Raw genomic sequence first — 18,222 nt, forward strand, 5'->3', positions numbered from 1 at the left:
TTCCCTTCCTGTTCCAAAGCATTTGTCTGTGTCTGATCATTGCAGTATAAAGAGACTGAGAGGAGATGCATGTCTTGTCACTACCACCATCACATTGTAGCAAGGAAGTGCTTGTTACGGAGTAGGTGCTGTGACCCAGCATGCTGTGGCAGGACCCCAGATAATGTGATCCCTGTAATGGAATGGGGTGCGGAAGCTGGTGAGGTCTATTTTGAGATATGGTGAGCCTGAAGTAGAACTCCTGATTCTGGTGATCATGTTGCAAAATTCTTCCAGTTGGTTAAGATATGAAAACTTGCTTCAGTTACCCAGTGAAATATCTCTGTTATTGGCGTAAAGTGTTCATGGGTTATAGCAGCAGTACCTTCTCCAGAAGGTTTAACGGGGATGTTGTGGGTGAAGTTGTTCTCTGAAAAAAACTTACCAGCTAGGCTCATTCTTCTTCCTGCAGGACTTGTCACTAGATAAATGGCTCCAATGCAGTAAATCAGTGAAGTGTGTGCTGCCATTAATGCGATCCTTCTGCATTTGTTAGTATAGCTTCTAGTAATCAAAACTCTGTGCACTTGTCCCATCATCCCTGTCTTGACGTGACTTTCAACTGAATGGATGATCCCATTACTGTTTGGTTTTGGGTTGGTTATTTTTTTGCGAAGACGTTTTTATCAAGTTCCCAAGCATAGCTGAATGCAGCTGGGGTATGACCACAGACAGCAAAGCTGAACAGTCCTGCTGAATTTCTGAATGGTGTTCAGTGTCTTGGGATAGCGAAGAGGCCTGTTGGAAAGACTGACTATATAGCATGCTATGGCATTCCTGGTTGTATTGCTACTTTACTTAAAGAGGTTCTTCTGCATATTCAAAGTCTGTCCATGTTTTCCTGTAACTGGCCATAAGAGCATAGTATTTCAGCATTTAGCTTTGTCCTTGGATCATTATTCAGCTTCACTTGGTTCTGTAAGTGCTGGATAAAGCAGGATGATATATAAAATACAAGATACTGTACAGCCCGAAGGTGAATAATGAGACTAAATTCACTGGAGCAACTTTGCCAACACCATAAATGATGAGCTGGAATTAAGAGTGATTCTAAGATTATCTATTATAAATAACTATATAGAGAAGCAGCAACTTCTTTCGGTCTGTTCCATGGGCACTTTTAAAGCAATGCTTCATGTCTGAGAACAGGATTGAGGAGGGTGCATGAGAGGAGGATTAGGAAGAGTGATTCTTTTTGTTCCTGAGATACATTCATCTTGTATGCTAAAATAACTTCTTTAAAGTTGGCAGTTCAACTGTAGCTGGGAAAATACTGCCAGAAAATGATTTCTGCTTACTATATGCTGCTTCATTATTTTTCCTTCAGACATATGCTTCTAACCATGTTCCCTTCTACTGCAGAGCTTAAAAAAAACCTGAGCATTTTGGGGTTGTTTGCTTTACTGGCTTTAGCTATGAAAATCATAATCTGAATTTCTGTGTATGAATTATGGGTTGCAGAAGAGTGCATGCATATGTGCTCAACCAATCAGCCGTACCAACAATGAAGTTTTTTAGTATCTGCCCCGTCCCAGCCTATCCATCACAAGTAGGTTTTCAGATATGGAATGATTAATTCTTGTATCAACCTGCAATCAATTTGGCTAGTAAAAATAAAAGCTAACAGGAAAAAATTACAGCAAAAAATCTATTCTGTGAATGAATATAAATGGAGAAGCAGCTGGTGGAAATGTACGTGTCTTCTCAGGTTTGTGAATACTTGAGAAGAGGTCAAATTCCTCAGTTTAAAATGTTTTTTGAGAATTATTTGCTCAGATTTGTCTTTAACTGATTAATTTTGTTGATGTCATCAATGCAATTTTCAGTGGCCTTAGCAGAAAGCTGGCTGAGCAGCTTACCCACTTCATTCTTCTGTTTTGCAGAGGAAATAACTACAGACTGCATACTGTCACTGTGCTATATTTATATCAGTTTGCTTTCTCATAATAGCACGCTCACTCAATAGGGGCTACACTGTGTGTGACGGGATAAAACATTTTTGGGTAGGTTCCTTCAGTTTAAATTAGGAGCAAATCTGGCATAGGTTGTTCTCTCAGGATAGAAACTAATTAATAACAGCAGTAAGAGTCTGGCCGAACTTTCTGTCATGGCTGGCTGTAGCTAAGAAATGATCAGATTGACCAGTTCATGCTGTCTTTAGTATATTGCTAACAGCGAGTACGTATATGCTGCATTTGGGCTGTATGGTAGCTGTGGGGGGCGGGAAGCAGCAATCTCTCACCTAACAACTAAGTGCTAGTAATTGTTCACCTGCTGCAATAAAAACCCTCTTGTGTCCTAAGGCAGTGAATTAGATAGAAATAACTGTGTGCACTGAGAGTTGTCTTCCTTCTTTCTGAGTTGTACAAGAGTTCAGTGGAGTAACTTAATATAATATCTAATACTGTCTCTTTGCAGTGAAATGACAATACAGGAAGACTCCTCTAGTTTCAAAAAAACAGAACAAAAACCCCCCAAACCCAAGAACGTGTCGTCCCATGTGTTCCCCCCTGCCCCCAACCGTTCTTCTTTTTGTATTAGTACTAATACGTGTGTGCAGAAGAATGCAGATGTGATACTATATGGAATTTAAAGTGAAACTTTGGCTTTAACTGCTAGTGCAAGTAATATCATCTGTGGAATATAATATTTCTGGCCATGAAGTCTGTCAAATCTGGCTCGTGGTTTCTCTGCAGTGACAGGCACACAGGAGATGGTGGGCAGTGCACCTCTGCTGTGCATCCTTTGAAGGCAGAGGTTGCTCAGGCTTATGCTCTGCTAAGGAGGTGAGGATTCACAGAGTTTCATAATTAGAGAGACAGGGGTGAGGTATTACACAAAGTTATCTTTGTGGCATGGGCTGCTGACATGTAGTTTCATGTTTCTTGAGCTAATAGCAGATTTTTTGATGGCTGCAATGTGTTGCTACCAAACTCAAACAGATTCTGTTGCTGTAGTAACCAGCCCTAGCAAAGAGGGCTGTGTTGTGGTAGCTGAGGGCAAATCAAATCAAAAAGATGCATGCATGGAAGTATGCACCAAAGGATGTTCAAAAGAAAACACATTTGTGCTGTAACAGAGTTAGAAAGATAGTGGGACCATGCCTGCTCCTGCTAATGATGGGAAATATGTTCTCCTCCTATTTCAGCATCCAAGCGCCTGCTCAACACAAAGGTCGTAATGTTGGCAATAGCAGCCAAAAGATGAAAAAATAAAGGAATTTTCTTAGCTGTTTGAAGTTAGGAAAACATCTTCTGGTTCGCTGCTGGTTTGCTTCCTTCTCTCTGTTTGGGTCTGCTCTTGTATTTAAGATCTGAACTCCCATCTAGAGGTTTCCAAACAAGCAGATTAATTTTACCTGTGTATTTATTGGCATCTGGCCATAAGTAACCCCTTTGAGTGGAGTAATTCCTCACTCCTGCAGACTGTGCAAGGCTTGTTATTGCTGCAGTTTCACTAATGTCAAAGAATTCCCTCAATTTGTGGCATCATTTATTTTTAAGGAGGAAAAGTATGTTGAAGACTACTTACTACACAGTTTCTTTCTCTACCCGCTAATGACTCACTTGACATTTCTCTCTTTAGTTCGTTTTCTGCTAGGTCTTGCTGAGTTCTGTTGAAATCAATGAAGACTTTGTCATTAGGAGGGGGATCAGAGGAGTCATGGAGCTGATACGGGGGAGGGCGGAACCCAGATCTGACAGTGGTTGTATGGATTTGCTGCCTCTCAGATGAGCAAGAGCTTGCAAGTGTTTTCTGGTCACTGGAGCACCCACGTTGCTCTCAGCAGTGGTTTGCGTGTTCAGTTAGAGCCAGTGCAGTGATGTGGTAGATGAATGTTATTAGCAGTCTCCATACGCACCTTCTGGGCTTCCTGTAGCATTTAACATTTGCAGAGAAAAGTTGTTGCATCTTGTCTAGGACATGGTTACCTATAGAGCAGGATGAATAGCCTCTGGGAGCCAGTATTTGATCTGGCACAATTAAGGGCTGCATTATATAGAGGAAGTTGCTATTATTCTGTCTCCTGTTGATGGAGGAAATTGATATTGATGTTAGAGGGAGCACTGCCAGATTGTGTGGCTCATTCAGAAGAATGCTGTGTTGATCTTTAACGCTATTTAAGTTTGCTGAAGCTGTCTCACTGTTTAACTTCATAGACATATACCCCACACATTCAGAACCCATAACTCAGACTCCTTGCTGACTTGCAGAAACTGCTGTAATGGGAAGAATCCCAGAAGGGGCAAGTCTTGAGTCAAGGGAGTAAGTGATGAGGAGTGATGAGTGCTCCTGAGTTATTGGTAGTGCAAGGGTGTGCCTGAGCAGTGTGCTCGGGGGCATAGAGCTGTTCTTGGCCTGCTTCATGGCAGGGTGGAGGAATGGAAAAAATAGAAAACTCAGCACTGCTGGACCCGTCTGTTTAGCTGCTTTCTTCTGTCTCATCTCCCAAGCTTCTGTCTGGCCTTTTCTTTGTGTATTTTGGTTTATCATATGGTTGTTCCAGCTGTCACCCTTGGTGTAAGAGGAGAACTTGACAGGATGGTGTTCTCTGTCCACATCTGCCCAGATGGGACTAACCCAGTAAGGGGGACAAGACCCTGCGTTGTCACTGCTGACTTTGATCTTTGCAGAGGTGTCAGGTTATTTTACATGGAATGTATGGAAGCACTTTTTGTTTTGTGATGACAGTCATAGAGAAATGCTCACTCTTGCTTCTGGTGCTTTCTTGCTTGCTTTAAGCACCAGCTCCAGATTTGTCGCAGAGGAAGACAAACATGCCCTAGTTGGAATCTTGCTGTCTCCAGGGATAAATTTGTCCATTTGAAAAATCACTTATGGTAGCTTACGTCAGTCAAAATGACAGCAGCCATTGTGTTTTGAAGAAGCAGAAGCATTTTCTCGACTGACAAGAATTAAATCTGAGAGTTAGTATCTGTGGCGGTGAGTTAATAGCAAGTTATCAGCATAAGATGCTGAAATCATCAGAGTTTGAGTCAACATTTTGTGTGTGGCAATACGAAGAAATAGTACTTGGGTTTCTATTAGGAAGCTCATGTTGGTAAGCTAAGCAGCTGCTCTGAGTTTTGAAACCATTCATCTACTGTGTGTCTTCATAGGATCGTAGAATGGTTTGGGTTGGAAGGGACCTTAAAGATCATCCAGTTCCAACCCCCTGCCATGGGCAGGGGCACCTTCCACTAGGCCAGGTTGCTCAAAGCCCCATCCAACCTGGCCTTGAACACTTCCAGGGATGGGGCATTGTCCTGGTTTCAGCTGGGATAGAGTTAATTGTCTTCCTAGTAGCTGGTACAGTGCTGTGTTTTGAGTTCAGTAAGAGAAGAATGTTGGTAACACTGATGTTTTCAGTTGTTGCTAAGTAGTGTTTAGTCTAAAATCAAGGATTTTTCAGCTTCCCATGCCCAGCCAGCAAGAAAGCTGGAGGGGCACAAGAGGTTGGCACAGGACACAGCCAGGGCAGCTGACCCAAACTGGCCAACGGTGTATTCCATACCATGGGACGTCCCATCCAGTATAGGAACTGGGAGGTGGGGGCAGGGAATCGCCCCTCGGGGACTGGCTGGGTGTCGGTCGGTGTGTGGTGAGCAATTGCCCTGCACATCATTTGTACATTCCAATCCTTTTATTATTACTGTTGTCATTTTATTAGTGTTTATTAGTTTCTTCTTTTCTGTTCTATTAAACCATTCTTATCTCAACCCATGAGTTTTACTTTTTTTCCCGATTTTCTCCCCTATCCCACTGGGTGGGGGGGAGTGAGTGAGCAGCTGCGTGGTGCTTAGTTGCTGGCTGGGGTTAAACCATGACAGGCATCCACAACTTCTCTGGGCAACCTGTTCCACTGCCTCACCACCCTCACAGTAAAGAACTTCTTCCTAATATCTAATCTAAATCTACCCTCTTTCAGTTTAAAACCTTTACACCCTTGTCCTATCACTACACTCTCTGATAAAGAGTCCCTCCCCATCTTTCCTGCAGCCCTCCTTTAGGTACTGGCAGGCTGCTATAAGGTCTCCCCAGAGCCTTCTCTTCTCCAGGCTGAACAACCCCGACTCTCTCAGCCTGTCCTCATAGGAGAGGTGCTCCAGCCCTTTGATCATCTTCCTGACCCTCCTGTGGACCCTCTCAAGCAGTTCCATGTCTTTCTTATGTTGGGGGCCCCAGAGCTGAATGCGGTACTCCAGGTGGGGTCCCACGAGAGTGGAGTAGAGGGGGACAATCACCTCCCTCAACCTGCTGGCCACACTTCTTTTGATGCAGCCCAGAACGCGACTGCTTTCTGGGCTGCAAATGCATACATTGCTGGCTCATGTTTAGTTTTTTTTCCACTAATACCCCCAAGTCCCTCTCCTCAGGGCTGCTGTTAATCCACTCATCGCCCAGGCTGTATCTGTGCTTCAGATTGCCCTGACCCATGTGCAGGACCTTGCACTTGGCCTTGTTGAATTTCATGAGGCTCACATGAACTTCATGAGGTATGTGATATTACGTACATTAGGTTTCAACAATAAATACTAAAACAAAATAATTTTAAAAGGAAATGGGGTTTCTGATTTTATAAAAAAAAAAAGGGGAAAATGTGTTCAATGCCATTAAAGAAAAAGCCATAAAAATTGGAGAGCTGAAAACCCCAGCCCTTCACAGGATGTACCCCCATTGCCTAATCAGTATTCTTGTATGTAACTTACTGTATTTGAAGGACTATAGAATGGGCAGTCAGTGACAGCATCTTTCATAATAGTAAATGTCTCCCTTTTCTTGAAGCTTTTGGAATTCTGTTTCCTGGGGGACACCATGTAATTCTGAGAAAAGTGAATATTTTGGAACTGAAAGAGCAAATTTTACAGATGTTTGGCTTTCAGGCTGGAAATCTGTTATTTTCTTTACATAGCATGATATATACAGCATGGTAGGTTCTGTGTGAAGTTAGTGGGTACCCACAAAAATGTGTTGAGATGGGCATTGCTTCTGTCCCTTCCCAATTCTGTATTTTTTTCATTCTGTGAATCCCCCCCCCCCCCCCCCGTCAAGAAATTCACTTAGGTTTCCAATAGCTGCTTGCTAGTTTTGCCTCTAACTGCTGAAAAGTCTTTTGCATGGACAACGAATGCATTTTGCTCAATCTTGCCCTTTCTGAATTTCTCCAAAATTTCTTGAAGTGTGTGTTTGAACCTACATGCCTAAACCATAGCAAGCGGAATAATTTTTTGTTTATAGCATACAAGTCATATCACCAGCCTTTTAAGGCCCTCCATTGATGCATATTGATTGGAAGGTCTTTAGGACCCACTTGAGAGATCTGTACAGCTCTGCTTATCCCTTCCACTCCTCACAGCCTTTCCCACCTAGCTGTATTCCTTCCTTGTGTGGTCTGCAAACAAAACACGTACTTTATTCACATTAGCCCTTCTTGCTGGAACATGCTTCTCTGAGCTCACTCACTTAAGGCTCTGCCAGCCTTGTGCTTTCCTTAACTCTTTTTCTTTTAAAGCCTGTTTCTACTAGGTTTTTTGTAGTGGATCTTAGCTGACTTCTTATCTGTTGTATTTCCTCTGTGTGCCCGCTCAATACCCGCGAGCTGCTTGGTGAGTTTGTCCACCTCCATGTGGGCACACGTGCTTGCAGAGCATGAGCACTTGGTCCAGAGAATTGCTTTTCTCCTTGCCGGTATATGTGATTTTATAGGTATGTAATATTTTTAGCCTGAAGACTTGATGGAATTTTGTAATTGTTTTGTTTGGTAAAAGCATCCTCCTATGGGTGATTTGGAGAGCCTTTCCTTTCTGCCACAGTCTCCAAGGGGTTGAGAAAGACACAGTATTAACGCTAAACTAAAAGGAGTGCTGTTGCCAGCATGAGTGCTGTTGATGCCTGCTCATTATTGAAAGGTGTCTTTGCATCAGATTCACTGGGTTGTCTTCCCTGTGGACTAACTGTGATCAGATTAAATCGCATGGCTTCATGCGGATATACTGGTATTAACTGTGTTGGCCTAACCCACTGATCCATTGATAACCTGCAGCCTTTTGTAATTACTCCCCTTTGGGGAAAGATCTGTGTTCTCATTTGCTGTGTGTCAGCGGGGCTGGCTCAGTTACACATGTCCCCTTTTACAGTGCCAGTGGTAATATCCTGGAAAATTAAATGGAAACGTAAACAAGTGTGTAGGGTGTATTAGAGCAGTAACAATAATCAATTAATGGGAATAACCTTCCCCACTGCAGGCAGGAAGGCTGAGTTGTGATAGGCAGTAGCTGAATGGATGTATTTATTCAATTAAATATATGTATGCACAAAGTCGTGACTGCTATGGGCTCCATTATTTTACAGCAATTGCTCCAGTTACCTTAACCTTCTGCTAATAGCTTTTTTTGTTACGAGCTGAGTAAATAAAGCTTGAGTCCAACACAAATGACTTTGTGTGAGAGCATACTGAGGGTGGGAGCTGTTACCATGTTACTCTGTGCTCTCGTGTACTTTGCAGCTGATTTTTGGCTTAATTGGGATTTGATGACTCTGGTGTCTTGTAAAAATCAATTCCTTTTTTGAGCATGTTGGTTTCTTTCTGTAGTGTATTTAAAACAGTCATCACCTGGGAGAGCCTAGTGAGGTACATCATTCCTGGGGCAACCTCTTTAAAGCAGTGCCCTTGTCATTTAAATGGCAGATATGCAGAGGACAGTAAATATTAGTCCTAAGGTTCATAAAATTAATTAAATAGATTGGAAGGTGCCGAGTTGCCCATGTCAAGAGCTGAAGGCTGTATTGTACCTCCTCGATGGCGCAAGCGGCAGTGAGCTCTGGTGCGTGCCGTCAGTCTTGGCCCTTCTCCTGGGAGTTTGACTGAGACTCCCCAACTCGTTGCACATAAGAAGCCTCCAGATGTTTTGGTCCCAGTTTACAGGGTGGCACTGAGGACACTTGGAGCTGTGTTTAGCATGTGCCTTCCCATTGTGGGACAAGGCATAGGATCTGCCCCTTTGCCAGCACGAATCAGGGCACTGGCCTCAAAGCAGTGGCAAAAGTCTTGTTGCCCAATACTGAGGCTTGTGTTGTCCTCTCCTCCTACTCAAACAAAGAATTTGGTATGGAGGATATTTTAGGACTTGTCAGAAATTATTATCCTACTCATCCTCAGCCAAGTGAGCAAGAGGTGGCTTTCATGAATTTGGCTGTGCCACTGTAACCTTGCAACAAAGGGCAGTGACCAGAAGTAGTGTTGAAAGATAATCACTGCCTTAAAGTTGCAAATAGTTGCTGCTTTATTGTATAGCCTGACACACACATCCTGCCCAATGCCAGCAGGGCTTCAGACCCCTCTCGCTGCTGCTCTTGGTGTCTGCCATGTTGTGAGCTGCAGGGAAAGCTGGCTGGCCTGGCTGTATACCTGCCCACCTGTGGCTGTCTGCAGGACGAGGTGTTCGTATGAGTGTATAGGAGAAAGCAAAACTCTTTCACAAAAGCTCCTGCTTTCACTCTTTCACGACTGCCTCTTCTCTTGCTGGGTGAGACGCTTGACTAATTTTTTTTTTTATTTTTTTTTCCCCCTTTGGGGAGGCTGCTGCAGGTTTGAGCTGGGTGCTGGGCCTGCTGACATTCACACCCTTTGGGTGCCAGATAGGTGCTATTTGAGTAACGTCCTAAAAGTGTTTGGGTTGCAAAGTCCCGAGCAGTGCCACAGCACAAACATACAGGTCTGTTGACACGTGGGGCCTGGCAGTGCTCAGCTGCCAAAGCTGCTGTTAAGCTGCGTTTTTATCATGACTGCTGTGCCATGCCTTGGCAGCTCTGCGCAGGTCGCTCCCCAGCGCAGCAGCCGAAAGGGCAGAGCTCCTTCAGGGCTGTGGGGAACAGGGCAGGGAGAGCTTTTTCCAGAGGCTGTGAGGGACATCGATAGAGTGATGGCAGATCAGGCCCTGGATGAGACTTCCCTCAAGGCTGTGTGTGTAACTGGCATGAGACATCCAACAGGTGCCTGACCAATGTAACAGGTTCAGCGTATGAACCGAAGTAATTAAAAACTAATGGCGTTAACACCAGAGGAACAGCTGTGACATGAATCAAAGGTGTGGGACAGCCCGATAGTACCTGTTTTGTGACGCCCAGGGCAGAGCGGCTGTGGAGACATCGGCGTGGTCTCAGTAACTTGCAAGTGTCTGATTACCCCTGATGGACTAGCTGGGAGGAAAAAGCGTGGCCCCAAGCAGTGGGTACCTTGCAAAACAGACATAAAATTCCTTGATGTGCTTCTTGGTCACCTTATAAGCCATAAGAAGAGCCAGTGGAGTGGGAGCCCTTCCTGGTGTGGTGCGTGGGCTCAGGGGGAAGGTAGTGTATGCAGGGCTCAGTGACAAACTGAAACCTTGCATCTGGCATACTTGTCACCAGGGGCCTGGTGCCGGGATTTAACCCGCTGAAGATCTGCCTGCTTATTTTGGAACTGCTGGTGGAAGAGCCGCTGCTGCGGTGGTGCCGAGGTGTTTCCCCACTGACTAACCTGTCACTTCACAGCCGTCAGTCACCTGCGTCTTCCAAACCAGCTCTGCATCCGCAAGGAAAATGCTGAGTCAAGGTCCTAAACTGAGCTTGAGAAAGATGAAATTGGCCATGAGCTGCATCTCTGAAGGTCTGTCAGAAAAAGGTACAGGGCAAAAGTGATGTTCCCCTTTCACGTATAGGGTTTGGTTCACCCTGGGAGTAAACCTGAGGCTTTTTGACCTCTCTTTGCCTCCACGCTGCCCACACAAAAAACAATCTGCAGGGCTATGGACTCTGGGAAGGGATGAGCTTTTTGCAGTGCGGGTAGATGCCGCCCAACCGCTGCCACTGCAGCCCTGGCAGCTGAGTGCATGCAGAGCATGGCTGGGGCGCACCGCAGGCCACGCGAGTGCTGCACGCCGCAGACCTTGCGGTCAGGCGTGGGGAAGAGGAGGCTGGGAGTGCCCACGCTGCCGGAGAAGGGCTGCAGAAGGCCTGTGCCTGGTTCGTCTGGGGTTACGCAGCTAGGAGCGTTCCCCTTGGCTTAGGACAAATCCTTCTGGCTTTGCCTTCTCAACGTTTGGGGTTTGGTCTCTAAATTGCTCCTTCGAACTTTGGTCTTTTGAAAGCACTTGGAGAGTCTTTTCTCAGATTTCTTTTGGCCAAGGTACAGCCATTTCATTAACTGTGCTGCTAATGAGGTATTTGGCTTTTCCTTAGAGGGAGGCCTGGTCTCACTAAGTCCCCTTTTGATTTCAGTAATAGGGATTTTGTCTGGAGGACGTCATCCAAATTTGGCCCTTTATTAACCAATTAACGTGAGGATTTAAATAGGTTCTCCAGTGGATGTTAACAACATGTCACGTTGCTCTTTAACTTAATACCTCAGAGCACTTTGCTGCAGCTAAACAAGACTGCCTCTGTTACAAGGTGCAGGATCTGGCCAAAGGCAGCAGATCAAAGCAATAGCAGAAATTCAGGAGTTCAAACAAATAGAAGAGCAAGATACACCATGCACCACTTCTTTCCTCACTGTCTCCCTCTGCTTACCTCGCTTTTTCACCGTGGTTTTCTGTACATTCCTATCCTCAGTGTTGGACAAACCATTCCAGCTGTAACTGTTTGTACAAGACAGTGATACTGCTTATTAGAGTTGGAAAGAAATAATATTAGGGGAGGAAAGACAACCGGGACAACTTTGCTGTATTAGTCATTGCTGTGGAGACCAATTACCCTTGTGATGAAAGACCACCTGTATCTTGTTAGCCATCAGCTAACAACATATGGATGTCCTAATTCAATCAGACTGATCATCAAAAGAACACTTGTTAGAGAAAGCTTTCCCTCTGCAGAGTTATAAACTCTGTGCTGGGGGGACTGAGAGGGGTGGTGAGGACATTGCTGTCCTCAGCTGTGGGTTGCCTCAGCTTTCTGTTCATTTGGGGCACTCATTGGGGGCGGGGGGTGGTCAGTACTCCCCCTCTGCATTTTACATAAAAACTCACATTCCTCCAATGCAAGTGTAAAGATGTTTTACTGCACTTTTGTTTTATGTCAATGCATATCTTCACTTATGTCCTTTGTAAAAGCATGCTGTTCTGGTACTGCTGGTAGACAAGCATGCTGTGTTTGTAGACTGTGCAAGAAGCAGCATTGCAGGAAACTAAACTATTTGCAGTAGTTCTCTGTAAGCTGTGCAGAGTTTTCCACAGGTGCCAGAGGGTAAAACGTTTGTAGGGAGAGATAACACCTTCCATTTGATCAGCTTTGAGACAGCTGGAAAACACACATGTTCATGCTTGGTGAATCTTGTTCAGACCAGTGTGACTACTTATACTTCAGGATTTACTTTTTGTTTCCCAGCAGTCACTTGATCTGGTGAAATACACTTCTTGTCTCTCCAAACCTTGCTTCCCTTCCTGTGTTTGTGAGAATTATGTATCAAACGGGAACCCGGTCTCTTCTGTAATTGGATACCACACCTCATTAGGGCTTAGCATTCTGGAGGTACTTGATTTGTAAGTAGTAGCAAAACTCAAGTTAAGCATGGGTTAAACAAATACTCTTACTCCAGCAAAGTCTCCAGGGTTATAAAACAAGTTAGCAGGAGGGTGAGAATAGACCCCAGGAATTCTGACACCAGTGCCTTGCAATTGCTCTGAGACTTAAAACATTTCACTGCATTGCTGCAGAACAATGTATCTTCCATGGGTGCAGACATTCCTTCCTTTTCAGTGTCAGAGGGGTTAATGGTCCTGGCTTCTTGTCTGCTAGCACTAGCCTTCTCCACCTCTGCAAACTACGTTTGTCTCTTAAGAGTTGGATGATTAAACTGAGTCCAACACTGTCTTCGCGTAGTGGTCAGTGAGGTGCAAGAAGCAGGTTGAGGTCAGTCAGACTCCACACTGCTCCACAACCCGCTTCCAGGAGCCACCAGCACAGGGACGTGCGCCTGGGCTTGTGCAGTCACTTTTGAAGCTTGCTTACATTTATGGTCTGCACAATAGAAATGGCAGTGAATTCCACAGTCCCCTGTGTAAAGATGTTTTACTGCACTGTGGCTTTTCTTATCACCTAGTTAGGTTGCACATTTTTTCTTCCCAAGTCTGTTACTTTCTTGTTTGGATGCTTAGGATTTAGGCTTTAAGGCTATGAAGGTGGTGAAGGGGGGAACAAAACTGTTCTCCTGGACTGAAGATATGGTAGCTGCCTGTCAAAAATCTTGTTGCTGCCGGAGATGGTAGTCACGCCATCACCCTGGCCTTGCCACATCCCACTGATAGGAGCGCTCCGGTAGCTCCCTGGGCTGGTAAGAGAGTGCACTGGAGCAGGGGGGATAAAGCACAGGTTTGTGCAGCTGGCAAAGATTAGGGCAGGCCATCCCATTAAGTGAAAAATGTAGTCTTAAATGGGTTTTGCTGATGCATAAAAAGACCTGCTGAAGTGAAAAATTCAGATAAACAAGAGAAGTGAAAATGAAGCTGTGCTGCTCTCCAGTGTTACTGTATAAAATGCTCCCGTGTGTAGCTCCTTGAGTTTGTCTCACATTCTGCACCCCCCCAAACTGTGGTAATGTGGAGACTAAGCAGCTCGAGCGAAGCTTACTGAATAAATTAGACTTGCTGTCCTGTGATATTCCAGCTCTGAGTAAACAGATGAGACTTACTCTGTGCCTTAAAATCAGCAAGTTTGGGCTTTATTAGCCCTGGAGGGGTAGTAAATTCAAGAGCTGAGCTGGAGGAGCAGACGGAGGAGGAGACAAGCAAGGAGGTGTAGCGTCGGATAGGATATGCTCGAGAAAGTCCTTGCTGCTTATTGCAGCCCAGGAAGGCAATTTGAAATTGAATCTACAGTGCACTAGGGAGCTGTTGGAGGTGACTTAGGCTGGGGTAAGGATTTGGGAAATCTTGATGAGCAAAGGCTGTGTTCAGCAAAGGCAAGAATAAGGATGTTGGCAAAAGTAAGGTGAAGTGGGGAGGTGGAGCTAGTGGGGAGGTAGAGGTGAGCAGCAGCATATTAAGGCTGGGTGGCAGCAGGTTTTGAAGCAACTAGAGTTCAGACGGGAGCTGAGCCGGTATAGGAGAAACATGGTATGGGCCATCTCCATTTAGTCTACAGAAGTCTGGATCCTCACATCAAAAGGCTCTTTAATGTCTATTAAAATTCAGGCTCTTTATTTTAATCGATAAACATGGGAATTAGGTGTCTAAATAGAATCTGGGCTAAATGTTGCCTTTCTGGATCACAATTGTTGGGTGATTCTCAAGGGCATTGCTGTGTGCTGCCTTGTAGACCACGGGACACACGTGGTCTCCATTTTCTTGCAAAGCAAGCTTGTTTTGTGAATAAACAGTGTGTTTTGATGGTGGGTGTGGATGGTGTCAGGAGGGGAAGCGAGTGTGGTAGGAGCCTTGTTCCCAAAGAGATCCTAGTGTTTACTGAAGATTCTAATTGCTGCCTCCAACCCATCCTTACTTGTCTTCTGCCCATAACACACTGATCAAAGGTGCTGGTAACACTTGCATTGAGTAAAAAGCTCATAAGAAAAAAAGACACTCTTGAATTTCAGGAGTACCACTGACTGCTGTTTTACTTTTTGGCTGGCATTTTTTGGAGGGATTTTTGACACTGGAGGTGGCAAAGGAAGGAAATGCTTTTGGTTTTTGGTTTTGTTTTTTAGTGCCCCATATGGCCGTTTTATTAACTGGAAAACCTTCAACTGTGACTTGGATGATGTTATACAGCTACAGAGCAAAACTCATTCCCAGCCATGTGGCTGAGAGTACTTGCACCTCTGAGCATGAGCCATTCCTCCCCCATCTAGGGTTAGGGTGAAAAATAAAAGCTGCATTTGCCCTGTTTTGCTGACCCAAGGAAAACATTGTTGCTTTTCATGCTGGGGATGTTGAGCTTTTCAAACAAAATGCTAACCTTGAACAAACTAGCTGTTAGCAGCTCATCAAAAAGCACCTCTGTCTGAGTTGAGGTTCTGGGAATGGCAGGTACAGCAAACCACAAGTCTGGGGTTTTTAACAGTTTGCAGTGTGTTTATCCACCACAAAATTGGTGATAGGGTAGCTATACTTTCATTTTCTTCCCTGCTTGTATGAGTGGAGTTTTCTACCATAGTATGAAAGAACACATTGCAAACCAGACTTCTGTAGCGGTGATCAGCACTTCCCAAGCATTGATTCTTTGATTCCTGCCCGAGGAGCTTTTCTTTGCATTGTCTTACCATGCTGAGACAGAGAAATGACTTGCTGTGTGTAGCATCTCAGTTGGCAGATGAGACTGAGAATTTAGAAATAGCTTTTAGTCATGTTCCTACCATCTTCTTCAAGTGTATATGTTGAAGTTACTACCTTGGTTTTCTGTCCGGGGGACTTGGCAACAGAGCATTTCTCAGACCTGCCTTTTTGCTTGTTATTTCCTGTTGTACAAAGCAGGGAAAAGGAGAGTTGGGACCTCAGCCTTTGTTATGAGAGTGTCTTGGTTCTTCCACAATATCCTGGAGACTCTTCCTCTGAGAGGGATGTCAGAGAGAGGAATGGGATTTGTTTAAATGGATCCCTTTAGATTTAAGGTCTTGCTTCATTGGCAGCTGTGAGTGTAGAAGTGGGATTTGATGTTTAGGAGTGGGCGTTTCCCATTTCACATCCCAGAAGCTGTGCATCTGGTCCTGACCCTCACAGCCTTCAGTGCTGGATCCAGCTGCTGCGTGGCGGAGTCCACGCTAGCAGTGTCACGATTTGAAGTTCAGCAAATGGTTCATTGTTTTTCCTGCCAGCTTCTCTCTGGAGCTGTGCTAGGTAGCACAGAACTGCTGTCTGCTTGCCAAAGGTGATGTTTAGGACCAAATGGGCTGGTAAAAGTTGCTCAGTGGGTAGGCAGAGCTCCCCATGTCTGTTAGCAGTGACTCAGGGCTGTTGCTCCCTTTCCCTGGGAGATTCCTCTGGATGGGGACAGCCTGCCAGAGACAGAGCAAATAAATAAGCTGGGCTCTGGTTACAGCAGGTGGATAGTCTATCAGCAGGGTCCTCACAGCAGTGGTGGGTGTCTACTGTCATCTGGGCCAGAAGCAGAGATAACCTTTTGCTGTGCTGAAAGTGCAGGAGCAGAGTCATGGCCGCAGCCTGCTGCATCACTCCACGTGCTACCTACCCTCTGTGCCTCTGGGGATGCTGAGTATGCTTGGTGGGCATCGCTGGGGTGGAGCTGGAAGTGGCACAAAGCAGTCACAGGCCCAATTTTGCAGGGTCTGCACCTTCTGTTCTTCGTAACCTCTGGCCCTCCGCGGGAAGGTAGTGGAAGAGGAGCATAAGGTCCAGTGTTGACCACTGAGGCTTATTGCCTCCAACCCAGGTTAAAGGCTTCTTAGTTGCAACCTGCCTATGTAGCACAAAGTGGCTTCAGTTGCCTAAAGGGTTTTCTCCTTTTCTGCTGGTCACAAACGTGATTTGATAGGAACTGTGGGTTGTGACTTCATCGATGCCCTAGGCTATGGTGCTGCATGTGAATCAATATCCTTTTTCAGCCAGTTGTGCTCATAACTGTTGGAGTATGGCTGAAGAAAAGGGAGATTCAAAGGTGACACTTAAATTGTTGTCATTCAGTAGACTCCTATGTGCAGCAGGAGGATGAGCTGCCTCCTGTACAGAGTTTCCTCTCTCCTGGAGAGGGAGTCCAAATCTAACCTCAAGTGTCTGCATTGAGGGTCAGTGTGGCTGAATCTTCCTCCCCTCTGAAAGAGACTTTGTCCTGTATCAGGCACATAGGAAACAGCTTAGTGTTATGGTTTAGCACCGAGTTTGTGTTTCTTGTGTCTACTTCTGCTCTTCCTTAAAGAAGCTTTTGGGGTTTAATTAAAGTTACTACCTAACTTCAAGTCCCCAGGGTCCTTGTGTTCCCAGTAGTCGGGGAGAGACTGGCTGCTCTGCAGGAGCTGAGCTGAGGGACTCAGGGCTCATCCCTGGAGATGCTGCTCTCCAGGAACTGCTCCTGCATCTAAGGATGCCATCATCTACCCAAGTCTCTGGCTTTGACGTTGGAGGTAGGTGGTTACAGTATCCCCCTTACGCACACACTTCAAACACAGATTGTGCAGGATTACTGCTGGGTAACAGCCAAATCCCAGGCAGTAGAGACTGTTTAATCACACTCCTCTGTCTCTACTGGATTAACGTAATTAATGTAAGCCCTTTTGGATGGGCGACCTGTTATTTGTCTGGTGTAGCTCTTCATTCGTGCAGCGCTGTGCATGCACCCATGATGCTCTAAAAATGATGATGGTCTAATCCCAGTTGCATACAACTGGTGACCAAGTAAATCTCCATTTACAGACAACTAGTTTACTGCTCCATTTAGGAGAAGTTGTAGACTATTGGGAAAAAAAAAACTAAGAATGCCCAAGGTTAAATCAGAATGATCATTTGCCAAGTTACTTCAAGGGAAATTAAATTTTTTTTTTATTATTTTTAATGTCATCTCTCTAGGGAGGAAATAGTTATTAATAAACTGAAGGTTCATCAGTGCCTTATGGTCCTGGCCTATTTCAAGGGTGATGTGGAGTTTAATGTGCAGTGGAGATATTAGCAAGTGTGTCCTTGCACGCCCAGCCTGAGCACATGGGGCAGGAGCTGTGCCTTTTATCTTCTGCCCTTTGTGGCATCTGGAGTCGTGGCAAGGAGGCAAAAAGTGTTTTCTGGACTTGTGATATCCCATGGGCCCAAAATCCCATTGGCTGGCTTCCTCCCTCTTGTTTCTCTGCATTTCTTATGCAGCTGGACATGATCTAACCCTCAACAGGATACTCTGGCTCCCTTTTCTTTCCACTGTTTCAGGGTTTTCGAGCAGCAAATTGGAGAGAGTTTATTTAAGGAAGAGAAAACCCAAAACCAATAAAACAACCCTTGCAAAAAATGAATGCAACAAGTCAAATGCTTAACTTGAATATTAATTTCTGAATAGAGGAATGCCTTTAATAGGCTTTTTGTGTAGCGGAAGTACTGGCAATATTATTTTTTTTTATGAAAGCTGTCTTCTGCTTTAGTTTTTCCAGGTTTTAACTGCAACCTTTTATATTCGACAAAATCACAGATATAATAATTTCATAAGGAGTGAAATCAACTTTCATAATTTCTGGTGGATTGTTTTCTAGATCTTGGCTGTAGCCATCTGTGCAGA

The 18,222-nt window shown here is 44.9% G+C and overlaps 1 protein-coding gene across 1 annotated transcript in view; it reads left to right on the forward strand.

The window, feature by feature from the left end:
* Window positions 1-18,222, forward strand: part of SLCO3A1 (solute carrier organic anion transporter family member 3A1) — a 161,374-nt gene that overhangs the window by 28,955 nt on the left and 114,197 nt on the right. The gene's annotated exons all lie outside the window — the stretch shown is intronic.

Source organism: Haliaeetus albicilla, chromosome 12 (assembly GCF_947461875.1).
Source record: "Haliaeetus albicilla chromosome 12, bHalAlb1.1, whole genome shotgun sequence".
Lineage (NCBI taxonomy): Eukaryota > Metazoa > Chordata > Aves > Accipitriformes > Accipitridae > Haliaeetus > Haliaeetus albicilla.